Genomic DNA, 22,737 nt, shown 5'->3' on the forward strand with positions numbered 1-22,737 from the left:
GTAGCTAAAGGTGTTTCAATTTTATTGATCTTTTCAGAGAACCAGCTTTTGGTTTCATTGATTTTTTTCTATTGTGTTTCTTTTTTCTAGTTTACTGATTTTCACTCTAGTCTTTATTATTTCCTTTTCTGCTGATTACTTTGGGTTTAATTTGCTCTTCTTTTTCTATACCCTTAATGTGGAGCCAAGAACATTGATATGAGACCAGTAGATCAATGGAATAGAATGGAGTCCAGAAACAGACCTGCACATACATGAACAACTGATTTTTAATAAAAGTGAAAAGACAACTCAGTGGGAAAAAGATAGTCTTTTCAAGAAATTGTTCTAGGACAATTTAGATATCCATATGCAGAAAAAAGAATTTTGATTCCTATCTCACAACATATACAAAAATTAACTCAAACGTATCACAGACCTAATGTAAAACCTAAAACACTCACATTTCTAGAAGAAACCATAGGAGAAAAGATTTGTGATCTTGCAGTAGGCAAAAATTTCCTAGCTTTTGTTTGAAAAAGTTGTACATTCTATTTTTATTCTTCTGGGGTTTACTTCTCACACATTAATATGTATACTCACCTCCATTTAACTTCTTAATCTTATCAATAACTATTTGTTTTCTCCCAAAGAGACATGTACCAGGTACTTTTCACTAGCTCGGGTCTTTTTTATTTCTGCTTTTGGTATTGTCTGGAGATTGGGTTGTGGCTTATTATATTCTTTTTTTTTTTTTTTTTTTTGTGGTATGCGGGCCTCTCACTGCTGTGGCCTCTCCCATTGCAGAGCACAGGCTCCGGACGCGCAGGCCTAGCGGCCATGGCTCACGGGCTTAGTTGCTCCGCGGCATGTGGGATCTTCCCGGACCAGGGCACGAACCCGTGACCCCTGCATCGGCAGGCGGATTCTCAACCACTGCGCCACCAGGGAAGCCCATTATATTCTTTTTCTTTTTTTTTGTCATCATTTATTCAGCTAGCAAAGACCTTGACTAATTTATTTCCATGCCATATATTTCAAAACATTCTCTGGCTTTATTTTTCTCCTTGCTGGAGAACTCCCTCCAACAATGTCTTCAAATGAGGTCTTTGTGTGGGAAGTCTTCTGAGGGTCTCGTAGAGCACCTGACACTATCTTCAATTCATTCCTTCACTTAAAAGATAGCTTAGCTTGATATAAAATTCTAGGGTCAAAATTCCTTTCTTTCAACATTTCAGAAACATCTCTCTAGTGTCCTCTTGCGTCCTATTGAGGATTCTGACATCAGCCTACTTCTTGGCCCATTAGAGATTATCTGCTTTTCTCTCTGGATAGCTCCATGAAAACGAGACCTCTGCTTTGTTCACGGCTTCATGTTTAATGCCCAGATCAGTCCCCAGCCCAGTCCTCCAGTCAGCATTTGCTGGATGAATGAATGTTATAACCATTCTGCCTCCAGGATTAGCGTTATTGGCAGTTGTGTGCTTACACTGGTGAGCAGGGTAGGCAGGTGTGGTGTGATTTGACAAGAAAGCCCCATAGAAGCCTTAACTATTCTTCCAATGTTTATAATGACCAGTTGAACTTATGGCCCCCTGGTTCAAGGTTAATGTCACATTCAAGAAGCAGAGGACAACAATTAATTTAAAAGAAATTTTCTCCCCCTGTCTCCCTCCTCCACAAGGATTTATTATTCCAGCAACTCCTTCCCCTCTGTTCCTTTTCTGTTTATTCTCTGTATCTGCTTCAAGAAAGTTGTCTCTGACCAGAGTGGACCGTGAGTAGGAGCTGGGGACATGGACAAAGGAGGCAAGAAGTTAGGCTGGCAGTTAGAGAATCTGAGGGAGGACTTCTGTAAAAACCCTCTTGTTGATAATTCATATTCCTGAAACTCTACCCTGGCATTAGGTGTCTCCTGAGTATTTCCTTCTAGCTAGAACACTTCCTTCTCAGTCTATTCAACATCTACTTGCCTGCAGCTCAGATGTTACCTCCACGGGGCCTGAGATAACAATTAGGAACTCATCTACACATTATATTTGAGTCCCTACCTGCTTGGTAATAAAAATATGTTTCATTTCACCCAGGTGATAACATGTAATATTTGGAAGGGACTTCAGGGGAGGTATGATCTGACCCCCAACCAGTGCTGGCAGTTTCTCAGCCCTGCATAGTACAATCAAACCCTAGACCAATTAGATCAGAATACCTGCAGGTTGGGCTCAAGCATCAGGAATTTGTAAAAGCTTCCCAGCTGAGTGTACGTGCAGCCAGGACAGAGCATCACTGCTCCAGCATCCTGACTAGTGGACATCCAAGAGGCACCGTCGTGCACTGGAATACAGCACAAAATATAATGACTTTGGGTTTTTAGGTTCAAACCAAAGCTCAGAGATTTTCTAGGTATATGATCATGGACAAATTAATATTTCTGTGCTTCAGTTTCCATATCCATAAAATGGGAATTTGAAAATACACCATCAGATCTAACTGCAGAATATACGTGGACATCCACACTTCCATTAAGTACATTTGAAAATGCATAGGAAATTGCTTATACAATTTCTTATCTATCTATCTATCTACCTATCTATCATCTTTACAATCTGTACATGTATTCTTTCTGTGATCAAGATTAAAGTAATTTGCAGGACTTCCCTGGTGGTCCAGTGGTAAAGAATCCACCTTACAATGCAGGGGACGCAGGGTTCTATCCCTGGTGGGGGAACTAAGATCCCACATGCCGCGGGGCAGCTAAGCGTGCGTGCCACAACTACTGAGCTCACACCCCTCAATGAGAGAGCCCACGTGCCGCAAACTACAGAGCCCAGGCGCTCCTGAGCCTGCGGGCCACAACTAGAGAGAGAAAACCTGCACTCCACAACTAAAGAGAAGCCCACGCCACAACGAAAAGCCCGCACCCTGCAACAAAAGATCCCGCGTGCCGCAACAAAGACACGATGCAGCCAAAAATAAATAAATAAATAAATAAAATGTATTCTTGAAAAAAAAAGATTAAAGTAATTGGAAAGCCAAAAGTTTTTATTTATTTTATTTTATGTTTTTTTGTGGTACGCGGGCCTCTCACTGCTGTGGCCTCTCCCGTTGCGGAGCACAGGCTCCGGACGCGCAGGCTCGGCGGCCATGGCTCACGGACCCAGCCGCTCCGCAGCACGTGGGATCCTCCCAGACGGGGGCACGAACCCGTGTCCTCTGCATCGGCAGGCGGACTCTCAACCACTGCGCCACCAGGGAAGCCCCGCCAAAAGTTTTTAAATAAATAAAATAAAACGGAGATAATAAAACACACCGTCCTCTTAAGGTGGTTGTGAGGGTTACAGGAGAGAACCAGTATAAAACACTTAGCATAATGCTGGTACATTGCTAGTGGTAGCCAACCTTCAAGATGACCCCAAAGATTCTCACCACCTAATATTCATCCCTATGTGTAGTCTCTTCCCACAGTGACAATTACAGAAATAACAGAGTGGGATGTCTGAGGCTAGGTTGGAAAAGACATTGCCCCTTCCTCCTTGCTCTCTTTCTCAAATCACTTGCTGTGACGGAAGCCTGTTACTGTATTGTGACTCGAAACTCAGCTACTCCATGGAGAGGCCCTGAGTGGGGGAACTGAGGCCTCCTGCCAGCAGCCAGGTCAGGGAACCATCTCGAAGCACATCCGCCAGCCCCAATTAAGCCTTCAGATGACCGCAGCCCCCCGGCTGGGACCTTTGCAACCTCGGGAGAGATCCCACGCCAGAACCACTCCTCTAAGCCACTCCTAAATTCCTGACTCACATAAGATGCATGAATTAACAAATGTTTATCCTTTTAGGCTGCTATATTTTGGAGAAACTTGTTATGCAGCAATAGATGAGCAAAACACCCAACAAATGGATCGTCATTATTATTATAAAGCACTTCCTAATTTTGAGCTGAAATCCATCTTCTCATAATCTCCACCCTCTCTTCCAGTTCCGTTTTTTTTTTTTTTTTTTCAAGCCACATAGAAAGAATATCATCTTTCTTCCTCATGGTCAAAATGTTCAGTGACTGTCTTCATGCCCACGGTTTAATTAATCAGAACTTAGCTGAAGAACAGTCATTGTGGCAGGCACTAGGGTTGCAAAGAAGAGGACAGGGACTCTGCTCAGCCAACATCCCTCCTTGTGAATGAAGGGACTTGGCTCCCAGGTGCAGGAGGAGGAAGTCCCGATGGAGGCATGGCTGGTTCTACTTAGAGAAGTGAGGGAAGGCTTCTCAGAAGACGTGGCAGGAGCTGAGGCCTAAGGGATGAATAGGAGTTCTCCAGGCAGATGAAGGCGAAGGCTTTCCGAGCAGAAGTTACAGGCAGCAGACCCCACACCTTCACCCCTCCACCTAAGCCCTTTCTCCTCCGGGGCACTCATCTCCTCCTCTTGTCCAACTTTTGGCACAGTTTTGAGTCCCTCCACTGCCCCATCCCCACCCCCAATCTGAGTAATTCCACTCAGGACACACCCTTTCCTCTCACATGATGGGGCATTCAGACAGAGCCAAACCTCCTCCAGGGTGGTCTGACCAGTGTGGAGTAAATTCAGCCATTCCCTTTCTTTTTCTGGAAGTTCCACTGGGTCCAGAGCTGCCTGAGGTTTTCCTGGCACCCACATCCTCCTGCTGACTCATGATGGGCCTACAGGCGCCTGGCCTGCTAAGTCCCTTTTCACACGTGCTCCTGTTAAACCACATCTCACTCAGCTTTGTACTTCTGCTGTCATCTTGTTTTTACAATTTTTCCTGGCTATTTTGAAGTTTGATGATTTGATCTAGGCAAACTGCTAATCTCAGCTCCTGGTTGGCAGGGGCCACATGGAAGCAGACTGGACCACAAAAACTCACTTTAGAACACACCCTGGAAACAGAAACCTTCTGTCCTTCTAAGGCCATTGTGGTTAGGGGTGATTCAGGCTGACTGCAACTCCAACGAGCTTCAAAGATCTCACCGGATAAGAGGCTGTCTTGGATTTGGAGATGCCTTCGATGAGGGAAAGGCCATGGGGGGGTGGGGTATGGGCTGTGATGCTTTACAGATGGGAGGGAATTGGAAGGGGATGTTTGTCCGGTTCCCCGCGGTTCCCACCTTCCCCAGTCAGGGAGAATCAGGCCATTGTCTAGGTGGAACGCTCGGCTTGTTTATCTTCTTAGGCCCAGTTTGGTACAAGGTTTTCACTCAGTTTTTCTTCTACCCAAAAAACAACCACAGGAAGGGGCTGACCTGCCTTTGGCGAGTGTCCAATCCATGTTCTCCTTCTCCATTTCTCTGCCTCTTTCCTCTATCACCGGCTTCTAAGAGAAAATAAGAATAGCAAGCTTCCCCTTTTGTCCCATCAAGGCAACATTTAATCATTCATTCATTCAGCTAGTGTTTATTGAGTACCTACTATGTGCCAGGCATTGTTTTGGGTGCTGGCAATCCTAACGTGAAAGACACAGCCCCTGGCATCAAAAGGTCACAGTTCTGGGAGGAATCTCAGTAGAGTTAGAGGCAAACCAGAGGAGGTGAGAGCACATGGTAGAAGCATTTGAGCCAGCTTGGGAGGAATTAGAAAAGTCTTCCAGGAGAGGAGACACATAAGCTGATCTTTTTTTTTTTAACTTTTTATTTTATATTGGAGTCTAGCCAATTAACAATGTTGTGACAGTTTCAGGTGCACAGCAAAGGGGCTCAGCCATACAGATACATGTATCCATTCTCCCCCAAACTCCCCTCCCATCCAGGCTGACATAGGCTGATCTTAAAGATAGAGTTAAAGTTAGCCATGGAGAATAATCATTATTATCATAGCTTTTGTTAAGCATCTTCTCTGTGTCAGGCACTGTGTTAAAATCTTTACCTATTTATTATTTTATGTTAATCCTTGCAACACCACTAAGAGGTTGCTACTGTAATTATTCCAGCTTTATGAATGAGGAAAGTGAGGTTTAGAAAGGTCAATTTGCTCACGGTTTTACAAAGAATAAATAGCAGAAGTGAGATTTAGACTCAGATTTCTCTGACTCTGGAGCTCATTCTTTAACCCAGGGCTGCTGTGTATAGCTGTGCATGTTGTACACTGCACAACTCCAGGGACGGCCCTGCTCTTAATGATGCATTCTACATGGGAAGGATCTCCAGGCAGAAGAATCTTCCTTTACAGAAGTACGAGAAAGCAACCTAGATTTGGGAAACTGGCTCTGCAATGTAGCCAGGTCAGGGGCTAAGGAACTCCTTGAAGATGCGCAGCTCCTTTGCACCTCCTGTGATTGCTGTTGGAACTAGCTATTAGCATCTTGGGAGAGCTCCTGGTGCCTTGTATATGGTGAGGGACCCAATTCTTCCTTCTCACAGAGCAGTGGAACTCTCTGCCAGAGATGACATGGATACGCCTAGTTCCCTTCTGAGCTGTTGGCCACACAAACTTTCCAGTTCATGGGCTGCATGTGGTCCTAGGTTCATGAATTTCAAAACACCAGATGGAGGCGTTTGAATCTTTCTGCTGTGCTGTAATATTTTCAATAAACCTTGGACAACCGTAATGACAACAACAACAAAAACTTTATTTACAAAAACAGGCAGCTGGCCTGCAGTCTGTAATTCACCAATTTGATTTTTTACAATATTGCATTGAAATATCACTTCCCTTGAGTATTGAGTTTTCCAGTATCCCTTTCACTCACCTCATCCTAGCCCCTGCCCTGCTTAAGAGCACATGTGTACCTTGACTGGATCCTAGTTCAGAAAAACCAGCATCTATAAAACTTTTGGGGAATAAGCCAAAAAAGAAAAAAAAGGTATAAGATGATATTGGGGAATATTGTTACTCTTTAGGTGATAACGGTATTGTAGTTATGTAGAAGATGTCCTTATATTTTGGAGATGACTTTGGCAAAAAGTACACTATATTTATATATATATACATATATACACACAAACACATATATACATATGTATATATATAAATAGAATAACAATTGAATTTTGGTGGTAGATATATGGATGTTCATTGTAATCTTCTTCCAATTTTTCAATATGTTTGACACCTTTCATGATAAGTGGCTTTTACAAAATCTATATAAGCCAAACTTTTACAATAATATAATAGACTGGGCTTCCCTGATGGCGCAGTGGTTGAGAGTCCACCTGCCGATGCAGGGGACACGGGTTCGTGCCCCGGTCCGGGAAGATCCCACATGCCGCGGAGCGGCTGGGCCCGTGAGCCATGGCCGCTGAGCCTGCGCGTCCGGAGCCTGTGCTCCGCAGCGGGAGAGGCCACAACAGTGAGAGGCCCGCGTACCGAAAAAAAAAAAAAAAAAAAAAAAAAATAATAATAATATAATAGACTGAAGACTGTCTCGAGGAGGATGATTGCCCCATGTTGGGGAGGGGGACAGAGACACCTCACTTGCTCTGAAACTAACCCGACCCTCCTTTCAGTGTCTCCCCACCCACCTTACCTGCTGCCTATCCTTGCTCCAGACCCATGAGGAATGGGGGGTAATGGCACAATAAATGTTCAACTTAGGCTGAAATACAGAATTTCAAATGAAGAAATTTCTAATTAATAAATATCATTTCTCCCACTTCTGTGTTGTCTTCTTTCTCGTGGTATTTCCCAGGAGTGTGCGGTGTGAAACAGGCGGGCTTCACATCAGACCCAGGAAAGAAAGGAAAACATGATCCGTTTTATTACATAAGGCAGAGGTTGTCACAAGTGGGCCTCAGACCAGCAGCATTAGCGTCAGCTGGCACCTTGTCACAACTCCCGGCTTCCTACCTCAGACCTGCCAAAGCTGAAACTGCGCTGCAGCCTGGCAATCTGTCTTAAGAAGTCCTCCAGGTAATTCTGATACATTCTCGAGTTTGAAAACTACTAATCCAAAGACATGCAAAAATGCTTACGAATAGACTTCCTAAATTTGGTTCTCAGTAGACTTAATAGATTTTTTGGTTGGTTCTTGATTTTTGGTTTTTTGTTTTGCTTTGTTTTGTTTTTGGCCACGCCACGTGGCCTGCGGGATACCAGTTCCCGGAACAGGGACTGAACCTGCAGCCTCGGCAGTGAAAGCGCGGAGTCCCAACCACGGGACCGCCAGCGAATCCCCCATACATACTCTGTTCTGTTCCACTGTGATGGATATGCATTATAAACAGGTCTAGAGTGACAGTCACCTGTGTATAATTCTGATGAGGAGGTTCCCTTACAGTGTGCTCAGAACCCGAAGCAAGTGTTTTAGAAAAGTGCCCACGTCACTTTCAGGAGCCAGTGTCAGGGCACGTGAACCCAAGACGATGTTGCCAAGTCTGTGGTGTCTCTGGACCTTGAGTGTCTTTTTAAGCTTGGTCATATATTTCAGAGAGTCCGGACAGCTATAATGTAGGTGTCTTATTACAGCCATTTTCAAGTTTTTCTGAGGCCTCAAACGATTTTATTAAAAAAAGAAACAAAGACAGTCAGTCTGATGAGGATGTCGGGAACAGGCTCTGGGGAGAGGGTGATGTACTTTTTCATCACATAGGGCTGCTAGTCGGCCCCTACTTCTACATCCAGATCCATGCTGGGGAGCCTGTGACAGCCAGGGTCCTCTCTCCCTCGCCGACCCCCAGACCACTACAGCCTCCATTTGGCCTCAAAACATGGAGCTACCACTGTTCCCAGACACAGCTGGCCCAGCTGCACTGACATCACCCCTTTGGGCCTTCCCATGATTTCGGCATTAAGTTTATTAATTAATTTATTTATTTTGGCTGTGTTGGGTCTTCGTTTCTGTGCGTGGGCTTTCTCTAGTTGCAGCAAGCGAGGGCCACTCTTCATCGCGATGCGCGGGCCTCTCATTATCTCGGCCTCTCTTGTTGCGGAGCACAGGCTCCAGACACGCAGGCTCAGTAGTTGTGGCTCACGGGCCCAGTTGCTCCGCAGCACGTGGGATCCTCCCAGACCAGAGCTCGAACCCGTGTCGCCTGCATTGGCAGGAGGATTCTCAACCACTGCGCCACCAGGGAAGGCCTAGGCATAAAGGAAACACAGATGTGGCAGGTGAACAGCTGGAAGGCCAGGCACACTGAGATTTCAGAGGCAGGAAGTGTCCATGCTGTGCAGTATTATGATGATAGTTTACCTAACAACAATCAAAAGTCAATTCTTACCACTGGCTCTGGACACCCCACCCCGAAGCCCCACCCAGGTGGGAATGGTCCTCTTCAACTTGAAGCCTGGGCAGCTTCATGAATGGGCTCCTTTAATCAGGTGCAAGAGGCTGCAGGCCCCTGATTAGGCAGCATCCCCGTGTCAGTCAGAGAATACCACCTTCTAAAACCAAAGTGAATTTTGAATCATGTGTATAAAGTATGCTAATGGTGACATGTAAATGTGTTTCTGACATTTCTCTAATATCAGCAAGGGGGGACTTCCCTGGCGGTCCAGTGGTTAAGGTTCCGTGCTTCCACTGCAGGAGGCACGGGTTCGATCCCTGGTTGGGATACTAAGATCCCGCATGCTGCACAGCACAGCCAAAAAAAGGAAAAAAAAATAGTATCAGCAAGGGGACTAAAATATAACATATATTGTGATTCGATCGTTGCAATGGGTCTGAGTTAAGTCACCCATGGTGTGGAGGGCATTTGCCAATGTTTGTGACTGTCTATCATCCAAGCCCTCCCTCTGTTTGGGGGAACTTCCCACTGCGTGAGTCAAAGTAAGCCTCATGCCCCACAGGGAAGCAGAAAGTTCTAGGGACTAATCTCTTCCCCCACATGCTCTTCGAATAAGGGCAAATGACCTAGGATAGCCAATCAGACGCTTTCACCCTAAACTTTACATTGTGAATAAACGAAGCAAAGATGAATGGAAAGTTACGATACATGTGCGTTGGAAGGACTGGTCTGAGGTATTCTGGTTGGATTGTTCCTGCTAAAAGATGAGTATCCTGTATTCTGCTCCTTAGGCCCTGTCCCTACCTCAATTTTTGTCTAGTCTCCAGCTTCTTGTGAGTTCTTTGTAGCCCTACAATCTCTTTTCTGTTTACAATAACCAGAGTTGTTTACTGCTGCTCACAACCAAGAATTGGCTATACACACATATTTTGAATGCACAGTCCCAAGTCCATTTCCAGGTGTTGTAGGGGTACTGAGATGACTAAAGGCTGGAACGTGCTGCAAGCGGTGAATGAGAACACAGGCTCTGCAGTGACACAGGCTTGAGTTCCAATCTTGGCTCTGTTGCTTACTAGTTGGGTCATCTTTCACATGTTCCTTATCTTCTCCTGGCATCATTTCGTCATCTATAAAATGAGGCTACTGCTCACAAGGTTGTTATGAGGGTTAAATAAAACAAGAGTGGTAAAGGGCTCAGCATAATGCCTGGTATGGAAAAGTACATGATAAACATTGGTTCTGATGATGATCTTTTTTTTTTTTTTTTTTTTCTGGCAGGGGGTTGGGGGTGGGGATGATGATTCTTAACTTCAAGGAATTTGTAGTCTTGAGTCTGGCTCATGGTCACTAGTTCTTCCCAAACTTCCATGGTAGAGATACAGGGACAGATCCTATCGGGACAAAAAGTAATTATCTGCATGGGGTCTAGAAAATAGAGAGGCGTAAGTACATTAGTCAGTCATTTAACCAATAAGATTCAGAGATAGTTATTCAGGTCTTTATTGAGCTCCTATTATGTGCCATGGCCTTCACTAAGCATGGCTTCAATGGAGGAATAAAGCTATATTTGGCAAAAACACACTCTTTAAGAGAGCCAGGTTAATTCTCCAGCCTAGAAGAAGTAAATTCCTCTCAAAACCATCCTCTTTCAAATGCACCTCTGAATATTAACTAGTTTACTTTTCCAGGGACTTTAAGGCCAGGAAGTAGATATCCTGTAAGTCTGGTTATTGTGAATCATTTCCCAGATTCTGGGCTTCCATGAAAAATTAAGTTTATGAAGGCCCCGATCCACCACTGACTTTTTTTTTTTTTTTTTTTTTTTTTGCGGTACGCGGGCCTCTCACTGTTGTGGCCTCTCCCGTTGCGGAGCACAGGCTCCGGACGCGCAGGCGCAGCGGCCATGGCTCACGGGCCCAGCCGCTCCGCGGCATGTGGGATCCTCCCGGACAGGGGCACAAACCCGCGTCCCCTGCATCGGCAGGCGGACTCCAAACCACTGCGCCACCAGGGAAGCCCCCACCACTGACATTTGACCCCACTAAGAAGCAGACAGCCTGTGAGACCTACTCTGTGCAGAGACATGCACAGCCCAAATATTTTTTGAGCATGTCCTGTATGCCAGCCACTGGGTGAGGCACACAGGAAATGCAACAGCAAATCAAAGAGGATGGCCCCTGTCCTCTTGGTGCTTACTCTGTGGTGGGGAAGGGAGATATTTACCAAAGAATTACATAAATAGTCATGCCATGGCAAATTGTGATAAGTTCTCTGTAGGGATCTATGAGGTCATGTGATAGGGGGCACCGACCAAGCCTAGATGTTGGGGGAGGTTTTCATGGGTAAGATCCCATTTGAGCTACGATCTTAAGGATGTGTAGTGGTCAAAGTGAGGAAGGAAGGAAGGAGCAGGTTAGGCAGAAGGAACACAGATGAAGGGCTGCAAAGGGAGGGAGCAAGGCCTAGGTATCTACCTCCTGAGTGGTTGGGGAAACATATGAGAAAATACCTGTAGTCTTCAATAAATATGAGCTGATGGAATAAAATAATAATGTTAATAAAAACTAACAATTATTAAGCCCTTATTATGTTGTAGGAACTTTGAAAATGTATTAATAAGGTTAATTAACACTAGCTGCCATAGCACAGAAGTCCCAAATCTCTGTGGTTTAGCACAACAAAGATTCATTTCTTCCTCACCTCACAGTGGGTGGGGCAGCTCTCCTGGGCAATCTCCTCCAAGTGGTGACTCAGGGATCCAGGCCCCTTGCACCTTATAGCTCTATAACCCCCCAGGGCATCCTTAAAATTCTTCCTTAGATCTTTTCTATACAACCACCCAACTAGTGAAGAGAAAGAGTATGGAAGATTGTGTGAGGCGTTTTGGGGTTTTGTAAGTGGCATAAGGTTTGTAAGTGGCATACATCACATCTGCCCTCATTCAACTGGCTAGAACCCTGTCATATGGCCCTAATCTGACTGTCATGGAGGCCAGGAAATACAGTTGCCTGTGTGCAGCGTGACTGCAAAACCTGCTCTCTTGACCATACATAATATTTGCCGATAAATCTTTAATCAAGAGGCTGACTGAAGTGTACTTGTTTGTACACTGTACTATTCTGGATGAAGCACTAACAGAATTAAATAGAGATGGTTACCAGATTTGGGAGTTTACACTCAAAAAGCCAGCTCTGGCCCAGAAACTCACAAATATGGCACATTCTATTGAAGAAAACTGTTAAACCCAGGCAGAGATTGTCAATTGCCTGGGAAGGGAGATGGGACCAGGGAAGAGATTTCAAATCTCTGTGGATGCTTGTGTACTTTGAATAAGAATATTCTAAGATGACCATTGTTTTAATGTTTTTTAGTTATGATCCATTTATTTTGAAATTTTAAATACAATTGGGGTGGGGTGTGGAAGGAGACATTTATATTGTTCTAAAGGGATTAAAAGAAGGTTGAGAAGCTGCCTAAGGATAGGAGTAATTTACAAGGGGCTGAATTTATGTGGGAAAGAAATAAAGGAACAGGCACGATTCCTTCCCTTCCTTCTTCTCCCAAGCTGACCACATTTTACATCTTCTAAACTGATGAAAATTTCCAATCCAGTCTAGACTTTGGCCTCTGGAGGGACAAGATTAGGGAAAGACAAGACCAGGAATGAAGAATGGGAGGGAAAGAAAGAGAGGAGGCTCTTACATAACAGAAACTTACTTAAGAACATAGGGAACAAGAAGAAGCCGTCAAAAGCCAAATGGAGTACTTACAAACGGTACCCAGACTACGTTTAGGTGTTAGAAAGTGTTCCTGGGTGGTTGGAGAACCCAAAGGACTGACTATCAAAGAAGGGAGAAATAGCTTGGTGATTTGAGGAGTGTGATGTTACTCTAGACAGGACTTCAAGATCTGAGGTGGTGAGAGTGATTGATGGATAACAAAAGTAAATAAGGTACCTTGAGGGCTGCTACTCACACAGACTGTAACACAGTTTACCTGCTTTTATTTTACTATTTTATTTTACTTTACTTTTATTTTATTTTACCTGCTTTTAATCATCACAAGAGTCCTGTGGAACATGCACCCCTGTTGGTCCCGTCTGCCAAAGGTCACGTGGCTGGCAAGTGGCCAAGCTGGGATTGGAACTGTCCTTCTGGCTCCAGAGTCCAGGCTAGAGTGGATGTGCTTGGGTTGAATGGAGGCTTAATTAAATGCTGGTGTTTATACAGTGGAAACACACACACAGCACAGTCAGTTAATTACTTCTAACAGTCTGGGCATTAAATACTTTCTCCTTTACCTTTCCTCCAGGCTCCCACTTAGAGAATCTTTGCATCCTTAAGGACAATCTACTTGTTTCCACTTGGACAGCTTGATGAGGAAGAGAAAGAACTCCTGGAAAGCTCGTACTCACAGCCAAGTAGAGCCAAGTGAAAAGTTGGTTCCATTTTCCCCAGAGAGTAACAGTTCGTTTAATTCCAGCAACAAACTGGCTCCAGGGAGAAAGGACTGTTTAAAGGTCTGTGTCAATTACACAGTGATTATGAAATTCATGATATGACTAATCCAGTGGCTGAACCTATGATTATCTGACATAATCCAAGAATATAAGTGTAACACATTCTTTTCCTCCCATTAAAGAGAAGTCAGTTAGTGCTACATTCCAGATGACTTCTCTCCTTCTCTTCTCTCTATGAAAGAGTAAATGTTTATCAAATGGTTTCTGAATTAAACTCAGTGTCCTGGAAGCTATAAGGGCTATTTTTCTTGGATGGCTCAAGGTCTGGGAACTCCAGTATGTTGATTTATATAATTTGAAGTACCATAAATGCCTTTGACCTTGAAGACTTCCTTTTAATGATTTGCATATCCTTGCCAATGATTAGACTACAGGCCATCATGACAAGCCTGTAGTTTCCTGGAGAACTCCTTCTTTATTTATTTTTGGACATTTTATAATTTTTTTTTCTCTTAAGGCTTTGTAAATAGTAACTAAAACCCATTTGTAACGAGCACCTATAAACGTGCCGGCTTTTAAAATCAGGAGGTAAAAAATTATTGCCCAAGCTCTGAGGTCGATTGTTTTTGGAGAGAAGTCTATGACAATCTCTGAAAGCCTGCCACCCCTCAGCCCCTTTCAAAGAAAAATGTTTGTGGTTCCTATGCACTGGGCGCTATGTTTTGGGTCCTGTGGCCACGCTTCCTTGGCCAAAGCTTATTGGACCAAGGATTGGCACGTGATTCAAAAGTTGTCCTTTATAGGCTAGACAGCAGCCAATGAGATGTCCTGATACAAGAGCTTGGCAGAAAAGGAGGAGCTTCTGCAGGATGGTGTCTGGCTGAGTTGGACTGTGAGAGATGCTGAGGTAATGAGTAAGAAAAAAGAGGAAGGAGAGACAGTCATGATATCGGTGGAAGCCTGGAGTCGCAAACAAAAGACACCTGTTGTTGAGAGGCCAGCACGATAACCAGGTATCTGTGTTGTATCCCAAATGCCAGTTGGTTTTCTTATCTCCTGTTCTCTCACTTCTCTGTGTAACTTTATAGTAAGCCCCCAGACTGAGGAAACATGATTAGAACTCTGTTTCTGGCCCTCACCCCATATGTCCATATCCTAACCCCCAGAACCTGTGAATGTTACTTTATAGGGCGAAAGGGACTTTGAAGGTGAGATGAAAGATTTTGAGATGGACAAACTGTCCTGGATTTTCCGGTTGGGCTCAGTGTAATCCCAAGTGTCCACATAAAAAAGAAGCAGGAGGGTCAGAGTCAGTAGTAGGGGTTGTGACCATGGAAACAAGAAGTTGAAGTGATGTGAGGAAGGGGCCAGGAGGCAAAGAATGCAGGCAGCCTGGAAAAGCTGAAAAAAGCAAGGAAACATATTCTCTCCTGAAACTTCCAGAGCGAACCAGTCCTCAGGACATTTGGCTAAATCCCAGTGAAACTGACTTCAGACTTCTGATGTCCAGAACTATAAGATAGTATCAATAAACCTGTGTTGTTTTAAGTCAACAGGTTTGTGACCATTTATTACAGCAGCAATAGGAAACAAATACACCACCTGACTGACTAAGCCAGGGATCCAGCATTTTTGTGCTTTTTTTGAGAAAGACATGAAACAAGTAACTTAAGCACGTGACAGTTCTGCCTATTAGTTCAGTACTGTGGGACGTTCCCTGATCCGCTCTGAAGAGGTCATTTCATTTTGCCAGGAGGATATAAAGGGAAAAAATGGGAAATTAGGTATTAAATGACAAGAGAATTGTCAGCGTGGCCACAGTCACTCAGAGAAGATGCCCTTAAGAGCAGTATCTGTAGGGGGAAAGAATTTTACATTATGCTTTTAAGACAACAAGATCAGGGGCTTCCCCGGTGGCACAGTGGTTGAGAGTCCGCCTGCTGATGCAGGAGACACGGGTTCGTGCCGCGGTCCGGGAAGATCCCACATGCCGCGGAGCGGCTGGGCCCGTGAGCCATGGCCGCTGAGCCTGTGCGTCCGGAGCCTGTGCTCCGCAGCGGGAGAGGCCACAACAGTGAGAGGCCCGCGTACCGCAAAAAAAAAAAAACAAGACAACAAGATCAAAAACAGATGAGAAGCCTAGTAAAACTGAAACCACACTTCACCCAGGACTATACCCATCACACTGTCATTTTTCATTAATTCAGAATCTGTCTGGAGATAGATCTCAGTGTCCTTGTTAATGTCTTTCAAGGCATTCTCATCATTGTAATTGGGTGCCATCCTAGAGGGGAGGACGTTAATGACCATATACAACACAGTGAGCCAAGTACGAATACACATTAACTAGCTTTCCAGGACTCCTTTCCGCTCTCCCATTATAATTTATACAGAACACTCAGCCAGTTAATTTCACCTGTCATCCTCCATAAAGATCCAAATGAGAAGTCTCTTCTGGAAAAAGCTTCAAGTTTAATCAGTTCCTTCTGCTAGTTGTTCACAAAAGGCTTTCTGCTGCTGAAGAAAATTAAGCCTTAAAAACAACAACAACAAAACAAGTTTCCATACATGTGGTGTCTTTCAGGATGAATGCATTTTGAAGGCAAGGACAAGGTTTTTTATACATGCTGTTCTTGATCCCTTTAGGAGACAATATACTTAATAAAGACAACTTTTTGACAGTGGTAATTAGGATTATTCTGATAATTACTGTACTGATCGTTTGATAAGTACTGTATTCTTAGTTGCAGGCAACAGAATCCACTCTAGCTTGTTTTAACAGGACAGGATTGGAGCAGAGTACTAGGTAGATTAGAGGATTTCCAGCAGTGCCAGGGAAACAGGCTAGGATACCACACAGCCAGAACAGTCCCAGGAGAAATGCCCAACCATAAACAGGACTGTTCTCATGGAAACCCCATTGTGGCTGCTCACCACTCAATACCTATGATACTAGGGGCTGGACACTGGAGCTTTTTTTTTTTTTTTTTTTTGGCCGCGCGGCATGCGGTATCTTAGTTCCCTGAACCAGGGATCCAACCCAAGCCCCCTGCAGTGGAAGCATGGAATCTTAACCACTGGACCGCCAGGAAAGTCCTGGACACTGGAACTTTTACCAAAGCTTCTCCACCGTCGTGCTTACAAAAACATGGATCCACCCATGTGCAACTGCCACTCCGTTTGAATCACTTTCACCTTCCAGGGGCACACGTGCATCTGCTTAGCAGAACCTGGGTCACATGCAGAATCCTAGTTACAAAAGAGTTCAGGTGCTGGGAGTTTTAGAAAGGGTCAGAGTGGGTGTTGTACAAGCCAATCCATGGAATCTGTCACAATGACCATACCTACTTCAGGTAACTTGTGTGACAGAATGGTGGTAACCATGAGGGTCACTATAAAAATAATAGCATTTTTTGGAGTGCTTTCTGTGTGTCCAGCACTGTACTAAATATTTTATGTACATTATCTCATTTAATCCTCAGAGAAAAGCTATGAGGCTGGTACTATTTGTACCCTCGCATTAGAAGGGAAGACATTGAAGCACAGAGAGTTAATGAACTTGCCCCAGGTTTCGCAGTCAGTAGAGTCAAGATTCAAACTCAGGTCTGTCTAAAACGAAAGTCGGTGCTTTCAACTAGCGTAGTGATGATGCTTTATTTTTTACCATTTTTTTTTTAGTCCGTCTGTGAGGGCCAGCTTGACTAGCTAATCTGTGTTTCCCAAGTTTCTGGAAGACTTTTGCAAACACTAGGACTCTGATACTTGTGTAACTGGAAAAAAATATTTGCTCTTCTGAATATGAAATCCAAAGAAGGGGTACATCTGACCAGTCCTGGATTATATCACCTTTGTGTCAGATCTAAGGTGACCAGCCAATGATAAGAGATGCACTAAATGGAAAAACAAATTGACCTTTGAAGAGGATGGAAAAAGCATGACAATTCTATATCCTGTACGACCTATATAGGTTGCTTTACTTAAAGTGGGCGGAACCTTTAAAAAGACTAACCTTAACTCTAGGCAAAACTTAAATGATTTTCTTCTCTTTCTTCATTTTGAAAGCCAGAGCCAGCCAGACAAGACAGGGTGTATACTGTTGCACAAAATCCTGCTGTATTTTGAGCCTCCAGGCTGAGGAGCAAATGCAATTAACATTCCAAGGTGTGAGTTATTTCCTCACCATATGAAGCCCTGAAGCATCTTATTGTGATTACAAAGGCCGGACTAACTGTAACTTTCTATTTTTTTTTTTTTTTTTTTTTTTTTGCGGTACACGGGCCTCTCACTGTTGTGGCCTCTCCCGTCGCGGAGCACACGCTCCGGACGCGAAGGTTCAGCGGCCATGGCTCACGGGCCCAGCCACTCCGCGGCATGTGGGATCTTCCTGGACCAGGGCACGAACCCGAGTCGCCTGCATTGGCAGGCGGACTCTCAACCACTGTGCCACCAGGGAAGCCCTGCAACTTTCTTAATGTAAAGTGTACACAGTAAAGATATACAGAAAAGTTCTTAAAAGTTATAAACCCAAACATTGCATAGTGCTTAGAACCCGTTTAATCACAGAACAGGAGACAGTTTCTAAAGAGCTTGCGGTTCAGTGCCTTCCCACCTCTTGTTTCTAAGTTAAAACAAAACAGAACAAAAAACTAAGACTCAAACCAACTCCACTGGAATCATCCTTTAATCTCATTCTAAACTTGTGTCATTCTGTTGAATAGAGACCCACAGGTAACAGGGCCCAGCAAATCCCTGGACCTCCTGGTCTCTGGTAAAGACACAGTTCCTCCCCTGAACTGGCTTCCTTAAAGCTAAGGTATTTTCTGTTTTGCACACAGAGCAGTATTTTCCAAAACGTACTGTGGAAATCACTGGAGGGGTCAGGGGGTGTGTACATACATGAACTTTAAGTGGTTTATGAACAAGTATTTTTTTAATTTTCACATTTTTTAGTTTAAATGTATATTGAGAAAAATATATAACATCAAATATGAGATTCATGGATACGATTGCTTACAACACGGCTAAGAGTTTAAAAAAGGAGGGACTTCCCTGGTGGTGCAGGGGTTAAGAATCCGCCTGCCAATGCAGGAGACACGGGTTTGAGCCCTGGTCTGGGAAGATCCCACATGCCGCGAAGCAACTAAGCCCTTGCGCCACGACTACTGAGCCTGCGCTCTAGAGCCCGCGAGCCACAACTTGGGCCCGGGCGCCTAGAGCCCGTGCTCCACAACAAGAGAAGCCACCGCAGTGAGAAGCCTGTGCACTGCAACAAAGAGCAGCCCCCACTCCCAGCAACGAAGACCCAACACAGCCAAAAATAAATAAGTAAATAAATAAATAAATAATTAAAAAAGGAGGAATCACTGCAAGAAGTACATACATCAACCAAGTAGTTGTTAAATAAACCAATCAAATGCTACTTTAGTCAGCAAAACTGCAAATTGCTCAGGTGATAGAAGTGTGGGAAACTGTCAAAGGGGAGGGTGACTGGATTCCGGCACCTACTCTGTTATGTCCAGCTGGGGAGATCTTGCTTTAATTTTTATTTTTTAACACAATTTTAAAATATACTCCATTTACAGTTATTACAAGATATTGGCTATATTTGCCTTGTTGTACAACACATCCTTGTAGCCTTACACCCGGTAGTTTGTACCTCCCACCCCCGCCACCCAGCTGGGGAGATGGTGAACAAGTCACTTCCTCTGGTAAACTTCAGATTGTAAAATAAGAGGGGATATTAGGGGAAATGTTGGAAAGTGGGGCTGTTCTTGTTCCAGGAGCCCAGGGCTCCCCAAGGTGTCTGAGGGGCTGGCTGAGGAAGAAGGATGAGGCCAGCTGTCTAGGCTCTGGCCCCCAGAGCAGCTTTCATTGGTTTTATATATCAGGCTTCTAATAGAAATTGGTTGGAAAACAGGGTTTCACTGAGTTTTAAAAAGTCTGAAAATGTTCTTCTCAGCCTGAAAATATAATATTTTTATATTTTGCTTTTCTAAACCATAACTAACCAAAAAGCTAATGATATTTAAATAAGCTCAACAAGAGTGAGGCTGATTTCAGGAATTTTGGCCAAATAATAACAGATAACATGTTTTGATCACATAGTATTTACCAGGCACTGTGCTATACATCTCATGGTATATACCAAGCACTGTGCTATAGATTTTGTTTTGTTTTGACAAAACAAAATTGAAAACAAAACCAAACAACCACCATGAGGTAGGTTGTATAACTAACTCCATTTTATAGGTGAGAACACTGAGGCTCAGAGAGGTTATGTGCTTGGCTTAGGTCACCCAGTTTGTTTCTGGTCGGGATATAACCCAGGCAGTCTGAATCCAAACCCTTCACCTGTGTTGCTGTTTTTGCCCCTGGGAGGAGTGAGTGAGGTGCCCTAGTCTGAAGGCCAGTATCCTGGGGGTTGGCGATCTCCAGCAATAGAAGCATCCAGGTAATCCCACCTATCTCCACTTCACAGACAGCTGCCCTGCACATTTCCAGTTACCCAGCATCCATGAGCCAAGTTTCAAATTCTTCTAGTTGTTTGGCAGCCGTGGTCCAAGCATGCTGCTTTTGGCTAAATCATGGGTGATTTCTCTGTCACTGTACAGTCTTTGGTGTGAGGCTTCACCTGTTTGTGGGCTCACCAGCCACTTGCAGTGGAGTTCCTCATGTTCTGAAAGGCACTCTGGGTTCTCAGGCTAGGTCCCTTGTTCATATTCATTTTCCTTCTGTACCCCAGTGCTGGGTCTACCTACTGTCTGATCCACAATTACATTCCCGTTCCTGCTCTCACCTAGTTTCCCTTTTCCCAGACCCATGACTGACTTGAACACAATTTTTTTCCTCTCTCTCCACCCAACCCCCATTCTGCTGCTTCTGGGGAAAAAGCAGTGAACCCCTTTGAGATTTCCAAAAGATTTTTTTTTTTTTTTTTTTGCTAGCAACAATGGAGGGGACATGATAATCATTTTTATTTAACAATCACTAATAGAGTGTTTACCTTATTACGGAACACCACTCACTCTAAGTGCTTTACAATGAGTAACTCGTTGATTTCTTATAATGACCCTATGAGGTAGGTACTATCATCATCCTTGTTTTGTAGATGAGGAAACGGAGGCACGGAGAGATTAGGAAACTTGCCAAAGGGTCTCAACAAATAAATGACAGATTTTATATTCAAAACCAAGATTGTGTAGCTCCAGTTGGTGGGCGCCTGTTAGCCACCACATGCTGATGCTTCCCAAAAGAAAAACGTTAACAAAAAGTAACAAGAGAAGGTCAGAAGTTGGAAGTCATCTTAATTCTTTTTTTTTTAATTGAAATATAGTTGATTTACAATCTTGTGTTAGTGTCTGGTATACAGCAAAGTGATTCAGTTTTACATATATATTCCTTTTCAGATTCTTTTCCATTATAGTTTATTACAAGATATTGAATATAGTTCCCTGTGCTATGCAGTAGGGTCTTGTTATCTGTTTTATACATAGTATTACAGTTTGCAGTTTGCAATTAGCAGATACATCTTAATTCTTTATGGTCCTCCAAGACTTTCAAATGCCTCTTACAACATTCCTTCATGGTTTGGGCTGCCGGGCTGTTGATTCCCTCTTCATCGTAGTGCCGTCTGCATATCCCCCAAGGCCCGGGTCTCAGTAAACGACCATTAGAGAGGGCAGGATACTGGGTCTCTGCTGAAATCCTCCCAGATCTTTTTTATCATTTTGGTCATTTCTCCCCAGCTTCAGGTATGCTTTTGTTTACAACAGCCTAACCTGTGGCTCTTTGGGAGCCCCTCTTCCCTCAAGGGCAAGGTTTTGGAAATGCTGAGAAGTTTTCATCCTCCTGGGGTGGTCCTTAACAGATGACCACCTGTGGGGAGTAGGAATGCCTTGCCTTCGTTTGGAAGAGACACAGGTGTGACTTGCATTCCAGAGTCCCCTGCAGCATCTGGCCGAATGGCAGCCTTGCTGGTTTCTTCCCTTTCCCTTTTGTCCACTCCTTTACTGATTTCTCCTGGGAGCCCTTCCTTAATAAATCATGTGCACACAGTTCCTCATCTCAAGCTTTTGTTCTGGGAAACCCAACCTAGAAAAAACTTTAAAAAAAGAAAAACACCTTAAATGTTAAAAGAAATAGTGCTCCCTGATTTCAGGATAATTTAATAGAGCCAGGCCTGTTCCTTCTTAGCATCCTGATGGATTTAACGCTCAACTGAGCATTTTATTTACATTTTCATTCATCTTTGTAAGAGTTAATAGTGCCCAATCTTTATGCTGCTCTTTTATTTCTTTGAAAGGTTTCTTCAAGTCTTCCTCTCTCTAGGGACTCACTGGAAAGGATTGACTTAAACAGGGGTTAAAAATTTGTGTTACCCCAAACCCCTACCACCTTTCAGGAAGCATTATCTCAAGTCATTCTTTGTCCCCCAGGACATGCACACGTGAACAAGCACGCACATACATGCAGATGTACTCACATATATGTGCACAAATCGTGTGCTTACATGTATGCACCTGTACATGCACGCACCTGTACATGCACAAATACACATGCATGCACACAATACTCATATATATGCACACACAAACCATGCACGCACATGCATGCATGCATACACACATACACATATATGTGCCATAGTTAGGATACAGATTTCTGCCCGTCTGTCTGCCTAAGCAGTTCTCTGAGGAATCTCCTGATGCTTCTTTTTACTTGTGTAGCTTCCCAGAGGAGTGTGAAGGACTCTGATGGCTGTCAACAGAGTGTCAAGTGTGGCTCTGAACCAAATGATATAATTTTAAATGTAATGAGAAAAATAGAAGGCACTGAGGAAAAAAACAAGGCAAATTATAAAATTTCTTTGGGCAGCTTTTGAAACACAGCTGGCCTGTTCAATCATCCTAAAAGTTTTTTTAAAGTCTAAGGGGGCATACAAAATTACCTTTAATTGAATGTTTACTACAGCTTACATATTACTGTTAGGTCAAATTGATAATACAGTAGATTCTGAACAGAGCTGTATTTATTACTATGTTGTATGTATGTCAGTTGTTAGCTCAATAAAACTGGGGGTTGGGGGGGGAAGGACTATTAAAAAATATTTTCTGTAGAAGCTCAAAGAATC

At 43.8% G+C, this 22,737-nt stretch overlaps 1 long non-coding RNA gene across 1 annotated transcript in view; it reads left to right on the plus strand.

Annotated features, from left to right (window-relative positions):
• LOC136793196 (uncharacterized) overlaps window positions 1-14,620 on the plus strand; it is a 29,478-nt gene extending 14,858 nt beyond the window's left edge. The window contains exons 2-3 of the long non-coding RNA XR_010838158.1: window positions 7,615-7,835; window positions 13,460-14,620. This is a non-coding gene — a long non-coding RNA (uncharacterized lncRNA). The remainder of the gene's footprint in view (window positions 1-7,614; window positions 7,836-13,459) is intronic.
• Window positions 14,621-22,737: the final 8,117 nt, after the last annotated feature.

Source organism: Kogia breviceps, chromosome 19 (assembly GCF_026419965.1).
Source record: "Kogia breviceps isolate mKogBre1 chromosome 19, mKogBre1 haplotype 1, whole genome shotgun sequence".
Lineage (NCBI taxonomy): Eukaryota > Metazoa > Chordata > Mammalia > Artiodactyla > Physeteridae > Kogia > Kogia breviceps.